Source organism: Thermobia domestica, chromosome 4 (assembly GCF_964235325.1).
Source record: "Thermobia domestica chromosome 4, izTheDome1.hap1.1, whole genome shotgun sequence".
Lineage (NCBI taxonomy): Eukaryota > Metazoa > Arthropoda > Insecta > Zygentoma > Lepismatidae > Thermobia > Thermobia domestica.
The window spans coordinates 246,758,459-246,779,681 of record NC_137457.1 but is presented as its reverse complement, the minus strand read 5'-3'; the positions used below and the strand labels follow the sequence as shown (position 1 = coordinate 246,779,681).

The following is a 21,223-nucleotide window of genomic DNA, read 5'->3' as shown; positions in this document are numbered from 1 at the left end:
TTTTCCGATGAATCGAAGTTTAATATATTCGCATCAGATGACAAAATATGGGTATATCGAAAGCCAAACAGTGAATTGCAAACGCAACATATTATCCCTACAGTAAAACATGGAGGAGGAAGTGTGATGGTTTGGGGATGCATGGCGTCTTCTGGAGTGGGAAACTTAGTTTTTATTGAAGGGTTCATGGATGCTAATAAGTATATTAGTATGTTGCGCCTTAACTTATCAAACCGTGTGCAGAAGTCGGGTCTTGACAGAGTCTTTGTTTTCCAACAGGACAATGACCCTAAGCACACCGCTTTGAAAATTAGGGAATTGTTACTATACAAAGCTCCACAACGGCTTCTGACTCCTCCACAAAGCCTAGATGTCAATTCTATCTTACACTTGTGGGATTATCTCGACAACACCACCCATAAGTACAGAAACGCCGTCCTTCAAGCAAGGAAGAACTACAAAAGATATTTTTGGACGAGTGGTCTAAGATTTACCCAGAAATGACCAAGACGCTTGTTCGGTCCATGCTAAGGCGTCTCGAGGCAATGATTTGTTTCAAAAGTATGCATACAGAGTATTAAACACTCGATTTTCTAGTACAGATTTTTAGAACTCGTCGAGATTTGTAGTTCGTGTTGCTGTATGAATACTTTTTTTGAGTTGAGAAAGTACATTTATTTATTTTTGTTATCTAAATATTTCTTCTTTTGATATTTTTTGTACAAACAAACATAATAAATTATGTATATTTTCAGATGATTGTAACATTGTTTTTATTTAACCTTTCTATATAATCCTACGTCAAAAAATTTGTGCGTATGAATACTTTTTTGAGTCACTGTATATACATGTTGCTTCTTCAATCTGGTCAGTGGTAGAGCGTTCACCTCCGGTGCTTGAGGTCCCTGGTTCGAGTCCAGCTCGCGCCGTGTGGACTTTGTGGTGGACAAACACCGTGCTCGTGGGTTTTCTTGGGATTGTCCCGTTTCCCCCACTTTCTTCATGCCACAATTTCACTCATTTCTCATTATCACCGTCTCCTTTAGCCTAACCGACATAACCGTGGGACGTTAAACTTAAAGATTTCATTTCATTTCTTCAATCTGATATTTTCTACGCAGCTACCGAGTTCGACATAGAGAACTTATCTTCAAACTGTTTTTCTTAGGACTACATACATTTTTCCTGAGTATGATCAAATTTAGCTCTTGCTTTGGGGGACTGAAAATATTGCCAAGTTCATTAATCCACTGCATTGAGTTTTTGATTGTATGTGATGCAACAACACTATCCCTCATAATCAAATTTCTGCCACTGCAGTACACGTACAGTGCAAGCTGCTGTTTTTCTATAAGAGACTGAACATTTTTTTTATCACTCATATGGTCAGCATCATGATATCATTGCCTTCGTAGGTTTGACTTAGGTACTTGAAGATTTAATGAAACATCTTCAATAATGAATAATTCAACAATTATTGCCATCTCTCTAATTCCCTCTCTCTCTCTCTCTCCCCTATATATATATATACACTCATGCTCAAAAATTAAGGATAATTGCAGATTGTGGTACTACCTAACGTGGCACTACACAAAACTGGCGCTAATAGCATGGGCACATAGTAAACACAACATACGAACAAACGAAACATATCGGTACCACGGTATTGGTGATATCCACGGTATTGGTGATAAATTGAGAAACACATGTGCTACACAATGCCAATGTTTCCTGCGCATGTACCCCGACATCAATATGGGATATGATCACAATGCACACGTACACAGGCCGCACAACGCGTTGACATACTCTGGATCAGGTGGTCGAGCAGTTGCTGGGGTATAGCCTCCCATTCTTGCACCAGTGCCTGTCGGAGTTCCTGAAGTGTCCTAGGAGTTTGAAGACGTGCAGCGATACGTCGACCGAGAGCATCCCAGACATGCTCAATGGGATTTAGGTCTGGAGAATAGGGAGGCCACTCCATTCGCCTGATATCTTCTGTTTCACGGTACTCTTCCACGATGGCAGCTCGGTGGGGCCGTCCGTTATCATCCATCAGGAGGAAGGTGGGACCCACTGCACTCCTGAAAAGGCGAACATACTGATGCAAAATGACGTCCCGATACACCTGACCTGTTACAGTTCCTCTGCCAAAGACATGCAGGGGTGTACGTCAACCAATCATAATCCCACCCCATACCATCAAACCACTACCTCCATACAGGTCCCTTTCAAGGACATTATGGGGTTGGTATCTGGTTACTGGTTCACGCCAGATGATAACCCGACGAGAATAACTGTTCAGACTATACCTGGACTCATCCGTGAACATAACCTGGGACACTGTTCCATTCATCATGTACTGTGTTCTTGACACTAGGCTTTACGGGCTCTCCTGTGAACAGAGGTCAGTGGAACGCACCTCGCAGGTCTCCGGGCGAATAAACCATATCTGTTCAGTCGTCTGTAGACTGTGTGTCGGGAGACAACTGTTCCAGTGGCTGTGGCAAGGTCCCGAGCAAGGCTACCCTTTGGACTCCGTGGCCGTCTGCGGGCACTGATGATGAGATATCGGTCTTCTTTTGGTGTTGTACACTGTGGACGTCCCGTACTGTAGCGCCTGGACACTTTCCTGTCTGCTGGAATCGTTGCCATAATCTTGAGATCACACTTTGTGGTACACGGAGGGTCCGTGCTACGACCTGCTGTGTATGACCAGCCTCCAGTCGCCCTATTATTCTACCCCTCATAACGTCATTAATATGTGTTCTTTGAGCCATTTTCAACACACAGTCACCATTAGCACGTCTGACAACATCTGCAACTCACACGCTGCACCGTACTCTGACATCCACCAACACACCTCTGCGTATTTGGAATGCTGCCAGCGCTACCGTGCGACGACCGCACCGCATGCACCGCACCGAATGGTCAAATGCACCGCATGGTCATACCCCGAGGAGATTTCCAACCGAAAACCGCCCACGAGAACGTTGTTTCACCATGTATCCGCATTATCCTTAATTTATGAGCACGAGTGTATATATATAAACACGAAGTTTTCATTAGGTTCAAAACTTTTATCTACCCATCTGTAATGTACCATTACAGTTGAAAGTAATGGCAATTTTTTTTTACGCACCCTGTACCTAGTAATTTTTTTTATTCAATTTCGGTTTAGCTACACAATTTATTTACTCCCTTTACTTCGAATTAAATATAATGAATCGAAAGGTTTCATTAATAACCATATTTCCCACTGTATAATATATTTATTTACATTTTGATTAAGTGTAAATCCCATTTTCTGATATATAAGTTGAAAAGTTTCAAGGTTTACCATTCTGACGTCATACCGAAACATAGTTCTGTCATTGGATATAAATTTTCTTAATTTCAGACCAATGTAGAATTTAGTCAGGTACCTAACCTTTTCCCTCACCCCCTCTCAGTAGTCCTTAGTCACTTTCAGATCCGGTTATATCTGGATTTACCAAATTTCCATTCGCTTTGTAATTTCCGCGGCTAAAGTTTTCTTTCTGATTGGAGGAATTCTCCTACCTCTGGCTTTTTCGGCGCAATGTTATCGGAATAATCAAGAACGACTCTACGAGCACAGCCGTGGAAATCAACTACGCTATACTGGCTGGTAAAGACGTGGATTTCGAGTGTAAAACAGGTAAAATTTAGACTAAATGTCATCGTAAACGTCATGTGATTAATCGGGAGCCAGGAAACCCATATTTTTGTTGAAAGAACTGCAAAACCAGGGGAAAATATCTGATTCAGGATTTCGGTTTGCAGGAAGCCATGTTTGCTGCCCAGCTATAACAGCAAAAGTGAAAGAGTGACTTTACTTTTTTTTCTTGTTATTCCAAATTCAATTAGGGATTAGGGAAATTACGACCTGATTAGTGCATGTTGGTCGTGTATTAAGTAAATGTGATTTATTATTATTTATTTCGTAATTGCATGTATGTAGTAGGTTTAATAGTACTGTAAATAATCATAATGGCAGCTTAAGTTAGTTCAAAAGGGCTCCTATCCCCTTTTCTGAATTGAACCGGTTCTAGCGGGGGAATGGGTTAGTTATTGTTCGTTTTAGGGCCTTTTCCCCTTTCAGGGGAAGGGTCCCTACATAAACCTCCTTAAGGTGCCCCCCGGGCATCAACTTTTGGTAGTCATTATGTAAACAATTGGTCAGGTCAATTGGACCTAGTGTTTACCTTTCTCATTTTGCCCCCTCTAAATTTAATAGAGCCGACGGTATATATCAGAAGGGAGTATTTATTTTGTCAACATGCATGTAACTAAATGGTGCATGTTTGGTTTAGTTAGTTGTTTTATGTATAGTATTAGCAGTGGTGTATGTAGTTAGTAGTTTTGTGTGAGTGTGTGAATTTTCGATTTGGACAGTGTATAAATATGTGTTAATTTAGTACCATTTTCCTAACAGAAATAAACCAGAGTAAATATTAAATTTCTGATTAATGAGTACAAGTATAGATTTCAGTACACGGTAAATTATGCCTCCACTACAGCGCCACAGCGTCCGGTTTCGGTACTCAATTGTTTGTTGACAATACGACATCGCATAACTTAGTGATCTAGGTTGTTGGATTTTAGTCATTTATTCAAAAATTACTTTCATTGGACATGGATTTCGGGTCAGATGAGTATACCTTCGTATAAAATAGCATGAGATCTTACTGTACTGAAAATTTCAGCTTGCTAGGGTCAGTAGAAATTGAAATATCCGCCGAAATAAAGAATACCTATTTTCTTAATAGAAGTAAAGCCCATATGCTGTTACTGTTTGGTTCAAAATGTAGTATTAAATTCTTTTTTCCCGTGGCTGTCGAAAATTCCATTGTTGCTTCAGTTTTATCAACAAATCAGAAATAGATTAATCATTGACAATTTAACTTTCCGTAAATACATGTATGATTTTTTTTTAAACCTGCAAGGTAAATACAATTTGGGTGCTTCGAAATAAAGAGTACGTGGTTCGATGAATGTGATCGTGTGGTGGTTTGAGCGTGATAGATTGTGATAGTTATATATATATATATTTATTACTGCGTAATGTAAATATGTGTATGGCCTGCGTGAAAATGTACGAAATAGGGTGTTTATAAAATATTATTTCGTGCGGAAATTAGTAGATAATGAATGAATGTAATGAAATGTTAATAATATGATATATAATATGAATGAAATGATGACCCCTATATTTAAATGGATAGGCCTAGTGAATTTTATATAGTGAAAATATGAATATGTTTACGAAGAAAAAAAGAGAGAAAAAAAAATCTCTCGCGTTTTGACTTCCACACCAGTGCATTCATCCAACCGAGTTTGCTACTTGGATAGTAAATTATAGTTGGGAATTGTGTCTTACTTTGCATTTATGTACCTCATGATAATAGCCCCGGAATCTTAAAACTTTCAATAGATAGGGTAGCATCATGTGGGAATTACTTCTAAAGGTTGACAGAAATGATAATTAAGAAAACCAACTGCTATATTCTGTGATCATCGAAAAGTACAGGTTTCGGTCATTTATATCTTTAACATTCATTGCCTCTCAGAGATTTTTTTTTGTCGCTTACCTTATTTAGTTATTGTGCAGTGTTCATATAACTCAGTTCGGACTATCCGATTAAATTAACTGCTACTAAATTTAGCGTACCCGGACGTCGACCCCTAGTCCCCTTAAGTATTTTCATGTCTTTTCTTAGTTTAATTAGATGAGGGAAATTAACGACGTCCCAGACGGTGGCATGTCTGCGCTGGGTAGCCATCGGTGAAATTTGGCAATAGAAGTCACCGATCCAAAATTCAGTTTATTTAATTTTTTTTATTTTGGCAAATTCTCATTAGGGATATCTTAGCTATTACTCTAATTTCATTACTATTCTGGAATCTTCTAGTTTCCAAGAGGTCGGATGATTTTTTTTTTTTCTTGAAATTCTAAATTAGCGCCTTCTCTAACCTTCCGGACGATTTCCGGGAACCTGCTGGTTTGGGCCGGATACGGGGATCGGATTTCAATCTTACAACCAAATTCTTGTGGGATTGGGATCTGATGGACACAGAACTTGCATCCTTGGCAGCAGGGCGTTCCTTGAGTCTACGTATTTGAGTAGACCACCCTTTTGGCATGTTAAGAATATTTTGGCTATGGATTTGTTGAGATAGAAATTCGACTTTCGTCTTTGTAGCGTTAGTTATTTCCCACTTAAGTCTTTGGCGCCACTATTTCTTCGTCTTCCTTCTTCTCTATCTCTCTCTGTCTTCATTACTTCGAGATTTTTTTTTTAAAATTTCAACCTCCCCCCCCCCGGTTTCTGAAACTCATGAAAATGTACAATATTCCATATCACTTATTTCGATCGTATGTACTAACTGAGACATCGAGGGATGAAATTCGTGGAGGTATTGCAGCACATCTCGGGACCATTTTCGCGATATTCAATCCACCACTGGAGAAATTGACGGGAAGGTACACTATGCTTTCGGATTCCTAGAAACATTCGTTATTCATGGATCATACAAATTATATCCATTGACAACTGATTACTGGTTTTTATTTCTATTGATTGGTCATATAGTGTGTATGTATTATTAGTCTGGGCCCACTAGTTTCCAATAACATTGATTTTTTTTTTATATATACATCTATATATGTGCTTACATAGTTTTAAAAGTTACGTGCCTGCTCATTTTGTTGCATTTCCACCTCTTATGTTAACTATTTTTTATATATCTACGCGGATCTTTAGTAAATTGAAAATGATTATTGGTTATCGGGTTTATACATATAAATTACAATGTTGCAACCTTATGAGAAAGAAAAAAAAAAGTGAATTTTTGATAGTCAGGGTTTTTGTTTTTTGTCTTTGAGCCAATAAAATATAAATATTTATAAAATATGAATACTTGTCGAATATGAACGGTTATGTAAAATTTAAACGTCGACAAAATACTACGATGGATATTAAAGTAAAATTTATTGTATTGAGTAATATGAATATATATATATACGAGTATGTATGTAATGGGCTCGGTATTTACCCTGGTTTTGTTTAGGTTGCCAAAGGTTTTTGACACCCGACCTTTACCAACTATTTGTGACATATAGTGTTACCGCGTATATTGTAATAAATTACATTTTGTTGAGTGGTTACTGATGTCTGTAACTATTAAAGTTGAATATAATGTTAAATACCGCATGTAAGTAAAACGAGTAGCAGGTCGTAAGATAAGTAAAATAACCCTAATCCTCATCCAAATTTATTCGCAAGATCAAAGTGAAATTAATAACCTACGAAACAGTGTGCCCCACCAACGAATCTTCTATCAGTAGACTCTGAAACAAATCCTTCCCCTACGATCAGAAATTTAACTATTCAGTGACTAGAATCTTTTGACTACAAGATCTATACTATAAAGAAAATTACTGGTCTTAAATTTAATGAAGAGAAATTTAGTTGATAACTTAATGTGAATACCGGAATATGGAAATATGTTCTCAATATCTGTGACTGGATTCAAAATTTTTTTTAACCTTGATAAACTTTGAAATTTTATATTGAGTGCGTCGAGTGACGAAATGAGAAATATAAATATATATGTAATATGAAGCGACTATTTGTCTATAGCTAAAACAAAAACAATTAAACACTCTCATGGACACAAACCACAGTGCGAAAAGAGAGTTGGAAAAAGGAGCTATTATCGATGTGAGAACAAAAACTCATAAAATCGTCGAAATGTCTCCTCTTGGGACAGAGACCTAATAAAATGTTACTAAAGTGTTTTTTTTTTAGAATGATTAACCAATTATATATATATATATTTTTTTTATTTATTTTTTTCTTTCTTTTCCGCAACGATATATATATATATTCATTACATTGAATCCTAAATGTATTGATCTTTGAATTTTTTTATTTTTGTCTTTCATTTTTTTTCCTTTTCCTTTTGTCAAATTCTCTTTTATGTAATTCAACTTTTAATATATATATAGGAAGAGAAATGTGTTATTTGGTCTTGATAAAATTAGCGAATTTCTATGCATGTTAATGAAACATTCTTTCCATGTATTAAATTTTTTCCCTGTTATGTCCAACTAATTTTTCTTTTATTGAAATGTAATAAATGTATATAGTAATGTAGTTAGGTTAGTTTAATTTAACTAAATACAACCCGAAGTATACATTGTCCTGTATGAATGTGTGTGTGAGTGAAATGTAGGTTTAGTATTAAGTGCATCCATTATTTTGACATATATGTGTGATTTATTATAATTAATGGTAGTTATCAATTAAACTCATTGAATGTTAATACTAACTTAAGTTGGCTCTATGAAGGAAGTAAAAAGGACTGAAGTAGCCTGAACGAATGATCAGCATGGGAGAACTGTGAGAGTCAAAATCTTCTACGAATATGTAATACTCTGATTTTTTTTTTCTTTGTGGTCGATTCTAACATGCCATCAACTTCGTCGTTTATTTTTCAAATATTGGATATTAGTGGAAATATTGAATAAACTGTAGAATTAAACTTTCTCATCTATCTCAGATCTAGATAGGGATAATTTGGTAGTTAGGGTTAAATGGATCTAGATCGGGGATGTATGGGTTAACATGTGTCTACCCTTGATCACCTTAATACCAAATATTAACCCAATAGCTATTGGAATTCGATAATTATTCACTTTTCTTTACCATATTTTTCAAAATATTCAGTAACAGCTTCCTCTTTATCACCTTCTTACTTTACCTCTTTCCTTTTCTATTTTCCTTTTCCTTTCTTCATCTTCTTCTTCTATTTTTTAATAAAACTGAAAAGGGGGTCGTGACTGGGAATCCTAGATGTAATAAACACGGTCATGTATTTAGTTATTTTATTTCATTCTCTTTAGAAGTCCGATAAAAAGTTTTCTCGTTTCGATCGAATCTAGTATGTTCAAAATTAAGAAACGGCTAATATATTCCAACGTAATTAGACATAAGCTGATAGCTTCATGAACATCCCCACCAGGGGTGAAGGGTTCCCACTTACGACTTATTCTTTTCTTCAAACAGTTTTAGACTGACAAGCAGTGACAGGATTCGTTGTTATGGAAACGGTAGTTTCTATGGCAACGACGACTTTCCCTTTTACAGTTTTAAATTGGCGACCGTGACAGGATTGTTGCTATGGTAACCATGTTTACTGTGGTAACGGATCTGAAAATGCTTATTGAATAATACCAGTTATCATGCCAATCAGTTTGAGTTGGTGAACCGCGATAAGAATGGTTGTTATGGCAACGTTTGTTTCCATGGCAACGGATCTCAGTTTGAATGGCAACCGATAGATTTGAAATTTTTTTTTAGAATGTCAAAGAGTGAGGTTGAAGGCATGTTGAATTGATTACAACATTGAAATTAATAAGAGAAATTTTATAGTCAAATGAAATAAGTAGAGTCGTTGGCTACTTTGTCATTTTTGTTTCCTTTTCTAAGGGGGAAAAAGAGAAGGAGTGTCAAAATTTTTCTAAAATAGAACTAAACGCTAGAAGGGTGTCAAGGAAGGAAAGAGAATGGGAGTCCTTTAATTTATGAATAATACTTGTCTGGATAGCGAATAAGTATTTTATAGTATATGTGTATTTCTGATATATATATCTTGTCTTTTGTAAAGTGTAAAGTGTCTCAAAACTATGGCAACAAAAAAGGTTGTTGTGTCACAGGACGAGTGTGATGTCACGTGCACTCAATGCATATTAAACGAAAAAGAGAAAAGATCTCGCGCCCCGCGGAGACTTATAAGATGTACCGGTTGTGGACTAAAATGGATCCACTTTGCTTGTTCCAATTTGGACGATACTGCTGAAAATGCAGAAAAAGTTCAAACCGGCGAAATAGAAAAATATTGTGAGGACTGTGAAAAGGACCGAGGCCAAATATCTCCAGCGGAGATATCTGACCTCGACGATGAGGAAAAGAGTGGAAATCAAAGTGATTCTCGGGATCAGACGGCAAACCCGAAGGAAGGAATGTCATCTGGAGGGTCTGACGCGTCTGTATTAATTCGCCAGATGATGGAAATGATGCATGAAAAATTTTCTAACATGGAAGTTAAAATAGAACAGAACGGTGCAGAAATGAGGCGTGAGAATGCAGAAATGAGGCGTGAGAATGCAGAAATGAGACGTGAAATAAATGAGAAGTTTGATACCTCGAAACGAGAGACCGACGCTCGATTCGAGGTATTAAACAATAAAATTGACCAGATCTGTTTGGACTTTGCTTCTTCGATGAGCAAATTGAAAGAGCAAACATCTACTGAACTGGAGCAGGTTAGATACCGGGCCCAACAGTCCACCGAGCAGCTCAGAGACGAAACAAATGAGAAATTCAACGAAATAGATATAAGGTTTGAGAGTACAAACAAAAGATTTGGTGACATCGAACAAAAAGTTGAACAGCAGCAGGCTGAAATAAGTAGATTGAATGTTGTAGTATCCGACCTATCAATAGAATCTAAACTAGAGTCGGTTGACCAAAGAATTAGTCGAATTCAAACCGAAGTAGACAGTATTAAGGGGAATATTACTAAATTGCAAATCGCCAAGTCTGATATCTCCTATCCTTTTCCTGATGGCGATTCTCCAGGGAAAATTTTCCCAGAAACAAGTAACGTCCTCCCGGGTAAGAGTCAAGTGTTGCCTGATGCACGGGACACAGCAATGTATTGCCCCCCGCATCAGCCAACCTCGAAATCATGGTTGAGTAATTTTGATGTACCGATGCAGTCGAGTGTTGTGACTACAACAGTCACTAGCGTAAATGCTCACTCTACCTTTGGAATGGTACAATCGTACAGCGTGCTGCCAGGAGGGGAAAGGAGATGTGCCGGACCGTCGGTTACTACCGTGGTGGGTCCTAAGTTTGAACCTTACATGGTCAACACAAATTACAAAACCTCTCTTGGTCATATGGGAGCGTTCAGTTCAGTGACCACTCCGTCGGTGGCAAATCCGGTGACAACCCCAACTGCTCAGGATAACGCGTTGATTCCACTGGATTATTTTCCTGCCCCGTATAGTATGAGCTCTAAAGTTTCCCTCCGGGATATTGAACGTTTTCCCACTTTCGATGGGAACATTACTAACGGGTTACCTCGAGTTTTCCTGCGGAGACTACAGCAATATTTAGACATGTATAAACTTACTGATGGGGAACGCCTGCAGATAGTTGAAAAATGTTTGATCGCCGCTTCGGGCGCATGGTTTGCTTCGGTTAAATACCAAATCCGAACGTTTAGTGATTTTTTGATTCTTTTCAAAGAAGAATATTGTAATGAGCACATCGAACGACTCCAAAAAAGAAACTTACAATCACTCCGGTATGATCGCTCCAAGTATGGATCCCTCTTGGACTATGCTTGGAAAATCATTGAACTATATTATCAGATAGCTGAACATCCCTCTCAGGCCGAACTGGTAGATATTATAGTTAACGCTCTTCCACCTGATGAGTCCCGGGCCATAGCGTCCCACTTGTGCCAAACGGTGCGAGAAGTCACCTCACGTTTAGCTGCCTTGTGCGGTAAGGAAGTTGGTGGTCCACCAAAACGATACTTCGCCCGACAGGCAAAAATTCTAAAACCGATGAAGACGAAGGTAACGGCAAGTTGCCAGACAGATTTCCTGAGTTATACCCAAGCTGGATCTCGTTATCCTAGTGGGTATGGCTCAGAAAACAACAATAATGGCCGGCGACTATTTAGGAATCGGCCCATGTTCAACAATCGCCGGAGTTATCGTCCCTATGACCGTACCAACATGGCATCGAACCCGGATAGGGGCGATAACACCAGGAGGAATTTTAACAGGACGTACGGAAGAAGGGAGAACGGTAATAGTCAGGGCAATAATAATAACAATAATAGTAACAATAATGTAAATCGACCCCAGAATTCAGTCCCTTCGCAAGTGCGTGGTAACGGTGAGCCTAGAACAATATTAAATGGCAGTGATAGACGGGAAACTGCGGACTAATGTCATCAGATATACTAGTCGACGGCTGAAGCCTTACGAGTTGTATCTGTCGATTTCTCAGTTAGAACTTCTGTCCGTTCTATTGCTATATGAACACTACTGGAAAAAAAAAAAAAAAAGTATCGGAACTCACAATTTTCGAAATTTAAAGATTTTCAATTGTACAGAAGATAAACGTAATGAATTACTCGCGCAATACCCCAAGTAGATATAATATACTGTCCTAGTGTGACTGGTAATGTTTGAATGAGATGAATGAGTGTGTTAATTTAACAAGCATCAGTAGTTAGTATTCCCAATTAGCAAAATTTTGTTATTCTAACAAAATTTTGTTAATGGGCCGGGGAAAACTGTAATGTACCATTACAGTTGAAAGTAATGGCAATTTTTTTTTACGCACCCTGTACCTAGTAATTTTTTTTATTCAATTTCGGTTTAGCTACACAATTTATTTACTCCCTTTACTTCGAATTAAATATAATGAATCGAAAGGTTTCATTAATAACCATATTTCCCACTGTATAATATATTTATTTACATTTTGATTAAGTGTAAATCCCATTTTCTGATATATAAGTTGAAAAGTTTCAAGGTTTACCATTCTGACGTCATACCGAAACATAGTTCTGTCATTGGATATAAATTTTCTTAATTTCAGACCAATGTAGAATTTAGTCAGGTACCTAACCTTTTCCCTCACCCCCTCTCAGTAGTCCTTAGTCACTTTCAGATCCGGTTATATCTGGATTTACCAAATTTCCATTCGCTTTGTAATTTCCGCGGCTAAAGTTTTCTTTCTGATTGGAGGAATTCTCCTACCTCTGGCTTTTTCGGCGCAATGTTATCGGAATAATCAAGAACGACTCTACGAGCACAGCCGTGGAAATCAACTACGCTATACTGGCTGGTAAAGACGTGGATTTCGAGTGTAAAACAGGTAAAATTTAGACTAAATGTCATCGTAAACGTCATGTGATTAATCGGGAGCCAGGAAACCCATATTTTTGTTGAAAGAACTGCAAAACCAGGGGAAAATATCTGATTCAGGATTTCGGTTTGCAGGAAGCCATGTTTGCTGCCCAGCTATAACAGCAAAAGTGAAAGAGTGACTTTACTTTTTTTTCTTGTTATTCCAAATTCAATTAGGGATTAGGGAAATTACGACCTGATTAGTGCATGTTGGTCGTGTATTAAGTAAATGTGATTTATTATTATTTATTTCGTAATTGCATGTATGTAGTAGGTTTAATAGTACTGTAAATAATCATAATGGCAGCTTAAGTTAGTTCAAAAGGGCTCCTATCCCCTTTTCTGAATTGAACCGGTTCTAGCGGGGGAATGGGTTAGTTATTGTTCGTTTTAGGGCCTTTTCCCCTTTCAGGGGAAGGGTCCCTACATAAACCTCCTTAAGGTGCCCCCCGGGCATCAACTTTTGGTAGTCATTATGTAAACAATTGGTCAGGTCAATTGGACCTAGTGTTTACCTTTCTCATTTTGCCCCCTCTAAATTTAATAGAGCCGACGGTATATATCAGAAGGGAGTATTTATTTTGTCAACATGCATGTAACTAAATGGTGCATGTTTGGTTTAGTTAGTTGTTTTATGTATAGTATTAGCAGTGGTGTATGTAGTTAGTAGTTTTGTGTGAGTGTGTGAATTTTCGATTTGGACAGTGTATAAATATGTGTTAATTTAGTACCATTTTCCTAACAGAAATAAACCAGAGTAAATATTAAATTTCTGATTAATGAGTACAAGTATAGATTTCAGTACACGGTAAATTATGCCTCCACTACAGCGCCACAGCGTCCGGTTTCGGTACTCAATTGTTTGTTGACAATACGACATCGCATAACTTAGTGATCTAGGTTGTTGGATTTTAGTCATTTATTCAAAAATTACTTTCATTGGACATGGATTTCGGGTCAGATGAGTATACCTTCGTATAAAATAGCATGAGATCTTACTGTACTGAAAATTTCAGCTTGCTAGGGTCAGTAGAAATTGAAATATCCGCCGAAATAAAGAATACCTATTTTCTTAATAGAAGTAAAGCCCATATGCTGTTACTGTTTGGTTCAAAATGTAGTATTAAATTCTTTTTTCCCGTGGCTGTCGAAAATTCCATTGTTGCTTCAGTTTTATCAACAAATCAGAAATAGATTAATCATTGACAATTTAACTTTCCGTAAATACATGTATGATTTTTTTTTAAACCTGCAAGGTAAATACAATTTGGGTGCTTCGAAATAAAGAGTACGTGGTTCGATGAATGTGATCGTGTGGTGGTTTGAGCGTGATAGATTGTGATAGTTATATATATATATATTTATTACTGCGTAATGTAAATATGTGTATGGCCTGCGTGAAAATGTACGAAATAGGGTGTTTATAAAATATTATTTCGTGCGGAAATTAGTAGATAATGAATGAATGTAATGAAATGTTAATAATATGATATATAATATGAATGAAATGATGACCCCTATATTTAAATGGATAGGCCTAGTGAATTTTATATAGTGAAAATATGAATATGTTTACGAAGAAAGAAAGAGAGAAAAAAAAATCTCTCGCGTTTTGACTTCCACACCAGTGCATTCATCCAACCGAGTTTGCTACTTGGATAGTAAATTATAGTTGGGAATTGTGTCTTACTTTGCATTTATGTACCTCATGATAATAGCCCCGGAATCTTAAAACTTTCAATAGATAGGGTAGCATCATGTGGGAATTACTTCTAAAGGTTGACAGAAATGATAATTAAGAAAACCAACTGCTATATTCTGTGATCATCGAAAAGTACAGGTTTCGGTCATTTATATCTTTAACATTCATTGCCTCTCAGAGATTTTTTTTTGTCGCTTACCTTATTTAGTTATTGTGCAGTGTTCATATAACTCAGTTCGGACTATCCGATTAAATTAACTGCTACTAAATTTAGCGTACCCGGACGTCGACCCCTAGTCCCCTTAAGTATTTTCATGTCTTTTCTTAGTTTAATTAGATGAGGGAAATTAACGACGTCCCAGACGGTGGCATGTCTGCGCTGGGTAGCCATCGGTGAAATTTGGCAATAGAAGTCACCGATCCAAAATTCAGTTTATTTAATTTTTTTTATTTTGGCAAATTCTCATTAGGGATATCTTAGCTATTACTCTAATTTCATTACTATTCTGGAATCTTCTAGTTTCCAAGAGGTCGGATGATTTTTTTTTTTTCTTGAAATTCTAAATTAGCGCCTTCTCTAACCTTCCGGACGATTTCCGGGAACCTGCTGGTTTGGGCCGGATACGGGGATCGGATTTCAATCTTACAACCAAATTCTTGTGGGATTGGGATCTGATGGACACAGAACTTGCATCCTTGGCAGCAGGGCGTTCCTTGAGTCTACGTATTTGAGTAGACCACCCTTTTGGCATGTTAAGAATATTTTGGCTATGGATTTGTTGAGATAGAAATTCGACTTTCGTCTTTGTAGCGTTAGTTATTTCCCACTTAAGTCTTTGGCGCCACTATTTCTTCGTCTTCCTTCTTCTCTATCTCTCTCTGTCTTCATTACTTCGAGATTTTTTTTTTAAAATTTCAACCTCCCCCCCCCCGGTTTCTGAAACTCATGAAAATGTACAATATTCCATATCACTTATTTCGATCGTATGTACTAACTGAGACATCGAGGGATGAAATTCGTGGAGGTATTGCAGCACATCTCGGGACCATTTTCGCGATATTCAATCCACCACTGGAGAAATTGACGGGAAGGTACACTATGCTTTCGGATTCCTAGAAACATTCGTTATTCATGGATCATACAAATTATATCCATTGACAACTGATTACTGGTTTTTATTTCTATTGATTGGTCATATAGTGTGTATGTATTATTAGTCTGGGCCCACTAGTTTCCAATAACATTGATTTTTTTTTTATATATACATCTATATATGTGCTTACATAGTTTTAAAAGTTACGTGCCTGCTCATTTTGTTGCATTTCCACCTCTTATGTTAACTATTTTTTATATATCTACGCGGATCTTTAGTAAATTGAAAATGATTATTGGTTATCGGGTTTATACATATAAATTACAATGTTGCAACCTTATGAGAAAGAAAAAAAAAAGTGAATTTTTGATAGTCAGGGTTTTTGTTTTTTGTCTTTGAGCCAATAAAATATAAATATTTATAAAATATGAATACTTGTCGAATATGAACGGTTATGTAAAATTTAAACGTCGACAAAATACTACGATGGATATTAAAGTAAAATTTATTGTATTGAGTAATATGAATATATATATATACGAGTATGTATGTAATGGGCTCGGTATTTACCCTGGTTTTGTTTAGGTTGCCAAAGGTTTTTGACACCCGACCTTTACCAACTATTTGTGACATATAGTGTTACCGCGTATATTGTAATAAATTACATTTTGTTGAGTGGTTACTGATGTCTGTAACTATTAAAGTTGAATATAATGTTAAATACCGCATGTAAGTAAAACGAGTAGCAGGTCGTAAGATAAGTAAAATAACCCTAATCCTCATCCAAATTTATTCGCAAGATCAAAGTGAAATTAATAACCTACGAAACAGTGTGCCCCACCAACGAATCTTCTATCAGTAGACTCTGAAACAAATCCTTCCCCTACGATCAGAAATTTAACTATTCAGTGACTAGAATCTTTTGACTACAAGATCTATACTATAAAGAAAATTACTGGTCTTAAATTTAATGAAGAGAAATTTAGTTGATAACTTAATGTGAATACCGGAATATGGAAATATGTTCTCAATATCTGTGACTGGATTCAAAATTTTTTTTAACCTTGATAAACTTTGAAATTTTATATTGAGTGCGTCGAGTGACGAAATGAGAAATATAAATATATATGTAATATGAAGCGACTATTTGTCTATAGCTAAAACAAAAACAATTAAACACTCTCATGGACACAAACCACAGTGCGAAAAGAGAGTTGGAAAAAGGAGCTATTATCGATGTGAGAACAAAAACTCATAAAATCGTCGAAATGTCTCCTCTTGGGACAGAGACCTAATAAAATGTTACTAAAGTGTTTTTTTTTTAGAATGATTAACCAATTATATATATATATATTTTTTTTATTTATTTTTTTCTTTCTTTTCCGCAACGATATATATATATATTCATTACATTGAATCCTAAATGTATTGATCTTTGAATTTTTTTATTTTTGTCTTTCATTTTTTTTCCTTTTCCTTTTGTCAAATTCTCTTTTATGTAATTCAACTTTTAATATATATATAGGAAGAGAAATGTGTTATTTGGTCTTGATAAAATTAGCGAATTTCTATGCATGTTAATGAAACATTCTTTCCATGTATTAAATTTTTTCCCTGTTATGTCCAACTAATTTTTCTTTTATTGAAATGTAATAAATGTATATAGTAATGTAGTTAGGTTAGTTTAATTTAACTAAATACAACCCGAAGTATACATTGTCCTGTATGAATGTGTGTGTGAGTGAAATGTAGGTTTAGTATTAAGTGCATCCATTATTTTGACATATATGTGTGATTTATTATAATTAATGGTAGTTATCAATTAAACTCATTGAATGTTAATACTAACTTAAGTTGGCTCTATGAAGGAAGTAAAAAGGACTGAAGTAGCCTGAACGAATGATCAGCATGGGAGAACTGTGAGAGTCAAAATCTTCTACGAATATGTAATACTCTGATTTTTTTTTTCTTTGTGGTCGATTCTAACATGCCATCAACTTCGTCGTTTATTTTTCAAATATTGGATATTAGTGGAAATATTGAATAAACTGTAGAATTAAACTTTCTCATCTATCTCAGATCTAGATAGGGATAATTTGGTAGTTAGGGTTAAATGGATCTAGATCGGGGATGTATGGGTTAACATGTGTCTACCCTTGATCACCTTAATACCAAATATTAACCCAATAGCTATTGGAATTCGATAATTATTCACTTTTCTTTACCATATTTTTCAAAATATTCAGTAACAGCTTCCTCTTTATCACCTTCTTACTTTACCTCTTTCCTTTTCTATTTTCCTTTTCCTTTCTTCATCTTCTTCTTCTATTTTTTAATAAAACTGAAAAGGGGGTCGTGACTGGGAATCCTAGATGTAATAAACACGGTCATGTATTTAGTTATTTTATTTCATTCTCTTTAGAAGTCCGATAAAAAGTTTTCTCGTTTCGATCGAATCTAGTATGTTCAAAATTAAGAAACGGCTAATATATTCCAACGTAATTAGACATAAGCTGATAGCTTCATGAACATCCCCACCAGGGGTGAAGGGTTCCCACTTACGACTTATTCTTTTCTTCAAACAGTTTTAGACTGACAAGCAGTGACAGGATTCGTTGTTATGGAAACGGTAGTTTCTATGGCAACGACGACTTTCCCTTTTACACATCGAATACAAATGGCTTCTTCTTTATCTTCCGTGAAAATTAAGTTGCCAGCCCCATGATGAAGATCTGCCTTCATCAAACTAGCAGCAATAGACTGAAATAGTGTGACGTCACATCCTTTTCGTTGCCATGGCGATCGCCATTTTATTTTCTAAACAAGGAGTAGCCTAAATACCTAAAGGACCTAACTGCAAAGCGAAAACAGTGATGAAATATTTCGGAATTGCCAACATTACAGTGAATGAAATATTTCTTTTTTAAAATAGAATCAGTGAAACTAAGAAACAGAGATATAGAAAAAGAAAAAGGGAAAACAATTGCAGACTTACTAATCTTGTTCATAATCAGATAATAATTATATTATTGAATCAAAAATTTTCCACAATTATTTAAGTATTATAACATTGCATTCTTAAACAGGATTAATGTTTAAGAATTGTTTAGAATATATGCTGATACATTCATAATTGGTTGTTTTCTTATTGTACTGTTTCTAAATGCTTTTTATTTTTAAAATCTAAAGTTGATGGGGAATATAAGAAAATATCTGACCTACATCCACTGATGTTCCGGATTGAAAATTTTCGAAGGCTTGCTTTTTTTTCTCCTTTCGTTTGTAACATTGTAGACATTGTACTTCCATTATCAAGAATGAACATAAGAAAAGTAAATGTCCCTATAGAATTAACGTTCTTTTAAAAGATTTTTCTTTTAAAAAATCGTATATTTTTAGTTTTTCTCGTGCCGACAGTTCGTCAATCTGCACGTTAGGGAGTTTACATTGTGTGTAATTGCTTAAGATGAATTACATAATAATGACGTTTTCATTAATTAGGCCTATTTGATTTCTGCTTTATCACTTAGAGATATGGCGCTTTTAGAAATAAGTTCCTAAGATATTACTCTTTCTTTATGAATTTTCTTGATTTTATTCGTAATTACCTAAACGCATGTTCATATTCTAAATCTGTACCCTTTCCCACCAATTGTATTAGTCGGTAAAACATTTTATAATCTAATATAAATAAAATAAAGAGTTTGTTTGTGTGTTTGTCTGTCTTGTCTGTGTGCGGCCTGGAGACCAGACGACTGGACCGAGAGTTACCAAATTTTGGTCAGGGGTACCTTGACCCAGGCCCCAGATCAAGACGAAGCCTTTTTTCAAATTTCGAACTAGAGGGTTTCAGGGGGCGTTTACCGGAACCGGCTTTGGAACCAGACAAATTGACTGAGAGTTACCAAATTTTAGTCACGAATACCTTGGTCCAGGCTTCAGACCAGAGTTAAACATGTTTGTCAAAATTCGAACCAGGGGGGTGTTTACCGGAACATGTAAAAGTAGTAGAAAATGACCGATATTAGTGTCGAATTCATAGTTTTCGCGGTCATTAAAATCAATGGTGAAACTCCGATCGCATCAACTTCCAAATTCACGCTATTCGGCTCCGGGCCGGGGGTCACCGGGGGGGGGATTGAGATACCGAGACATATAAAAGTAATCCAAAATGACCAATATTAGTGTCAAATCCATAATTTTCGCGGTCACTGAAATCAATGGTGACACTTCCATTAGCGATGACTTGCAAATTTAGTTACAATTGCATGAGGGCCGGGAGTCAGTGGGTAGGGGGGAATCCGAGACATGTAAAAATAGCCCAAAATGACATATTAGTATCAAATCCATAGTTTTCGCGGTCGCTGAGATCAATGGTGATACTCCAACGGGCGTTGACTTCCAAATACAGCCCCCGTGCGAAGCATGGGTATATTCAACTACTTGTAAATAAATTTACAGCCGTTGTCCTTGTTTGTACTACACTTTAAAATAGATCATTGGTTTTACACGGTTGTATAGAAAAAAAAAACCTGGCGATCACCATTGTAACGGAAAGGAAATGACGACATCAGTATTTCAGTTTATATCTCCGGTCTTACCGGCCAGTTGGCAACCTTAGATATGACACATAAAATTATTGGGTGGGACATGTTCCTCCTTCCCTCTAACGAAGCGTGTGCTTGTATATTTATCTTTTATGCTAAGGAAAATCTTCGTCGCGTGTATGGCACTCAAAAATAGAATATTTATAGAGCATTATTCATAACTTCGTTCGTAAGAAAACTCCTAAAACAATTCTTGGGCCTTGTTCCACTGTATATGCCAAGGCAAATCTTTTGCAGAAGTTGAAGGCCTTCGCTTCTCTCATTCTTCCTCATTTCATTTATTTTTTTTACGATTTACCACAAAATTGTGCGATACGTGTTCGTAGTAAATGGTTTGAAAGTAGAAACGTGACCTAAGTTTAAGCTTGTAGCAGAAGTGGTGACCATTAAAAGCAGATAAATTATTTATTGTATCTATTGTATTTGAAAGTGTTTGGTAGTTAATATAAACGTATATTTTAATATCTGTAATATCAATTGTAAGATCACTTCCAGACTTTTTTTTTTTTTTTTTTTTTTTGTTTTACACATGTTGTGACAGTTATAATCCAAGACTTAGAAAGTACAGTAGCTATGCAAATTTAATTTCTAACAGAACGAATCCCTATTTGTAGAATCATATACAAGCAATCTGGTGGTGCGTTTGAAATATTACTAGAAATCTTCTCAAACCATAGTCCTTAATCTATGGTAAAATTAGTAGTTAATTTCACAACTGATTGCATACTGATAATGTTCCTGTTACGTGTTTTCTATTTGCTTTGTTTCATTAAAATTAATGTTTTTGACAGTAATA

At 36.2% G+C, this 21,223-nt stretch overlaps 1 protein-coding gene across 2 annotated transcripts in view; it reads left to right on the top strand.

The window, feature by feature from the left end:
* Positions 1-21,223, top strand: part of LOC145683956 (uncharacterized) — a 248,482-nt gene that overhangs the window by 151,804 nt on the left and 75,455 nt on the right. The gene's annotated exons all lie outside the window — the stretch shown is intronic.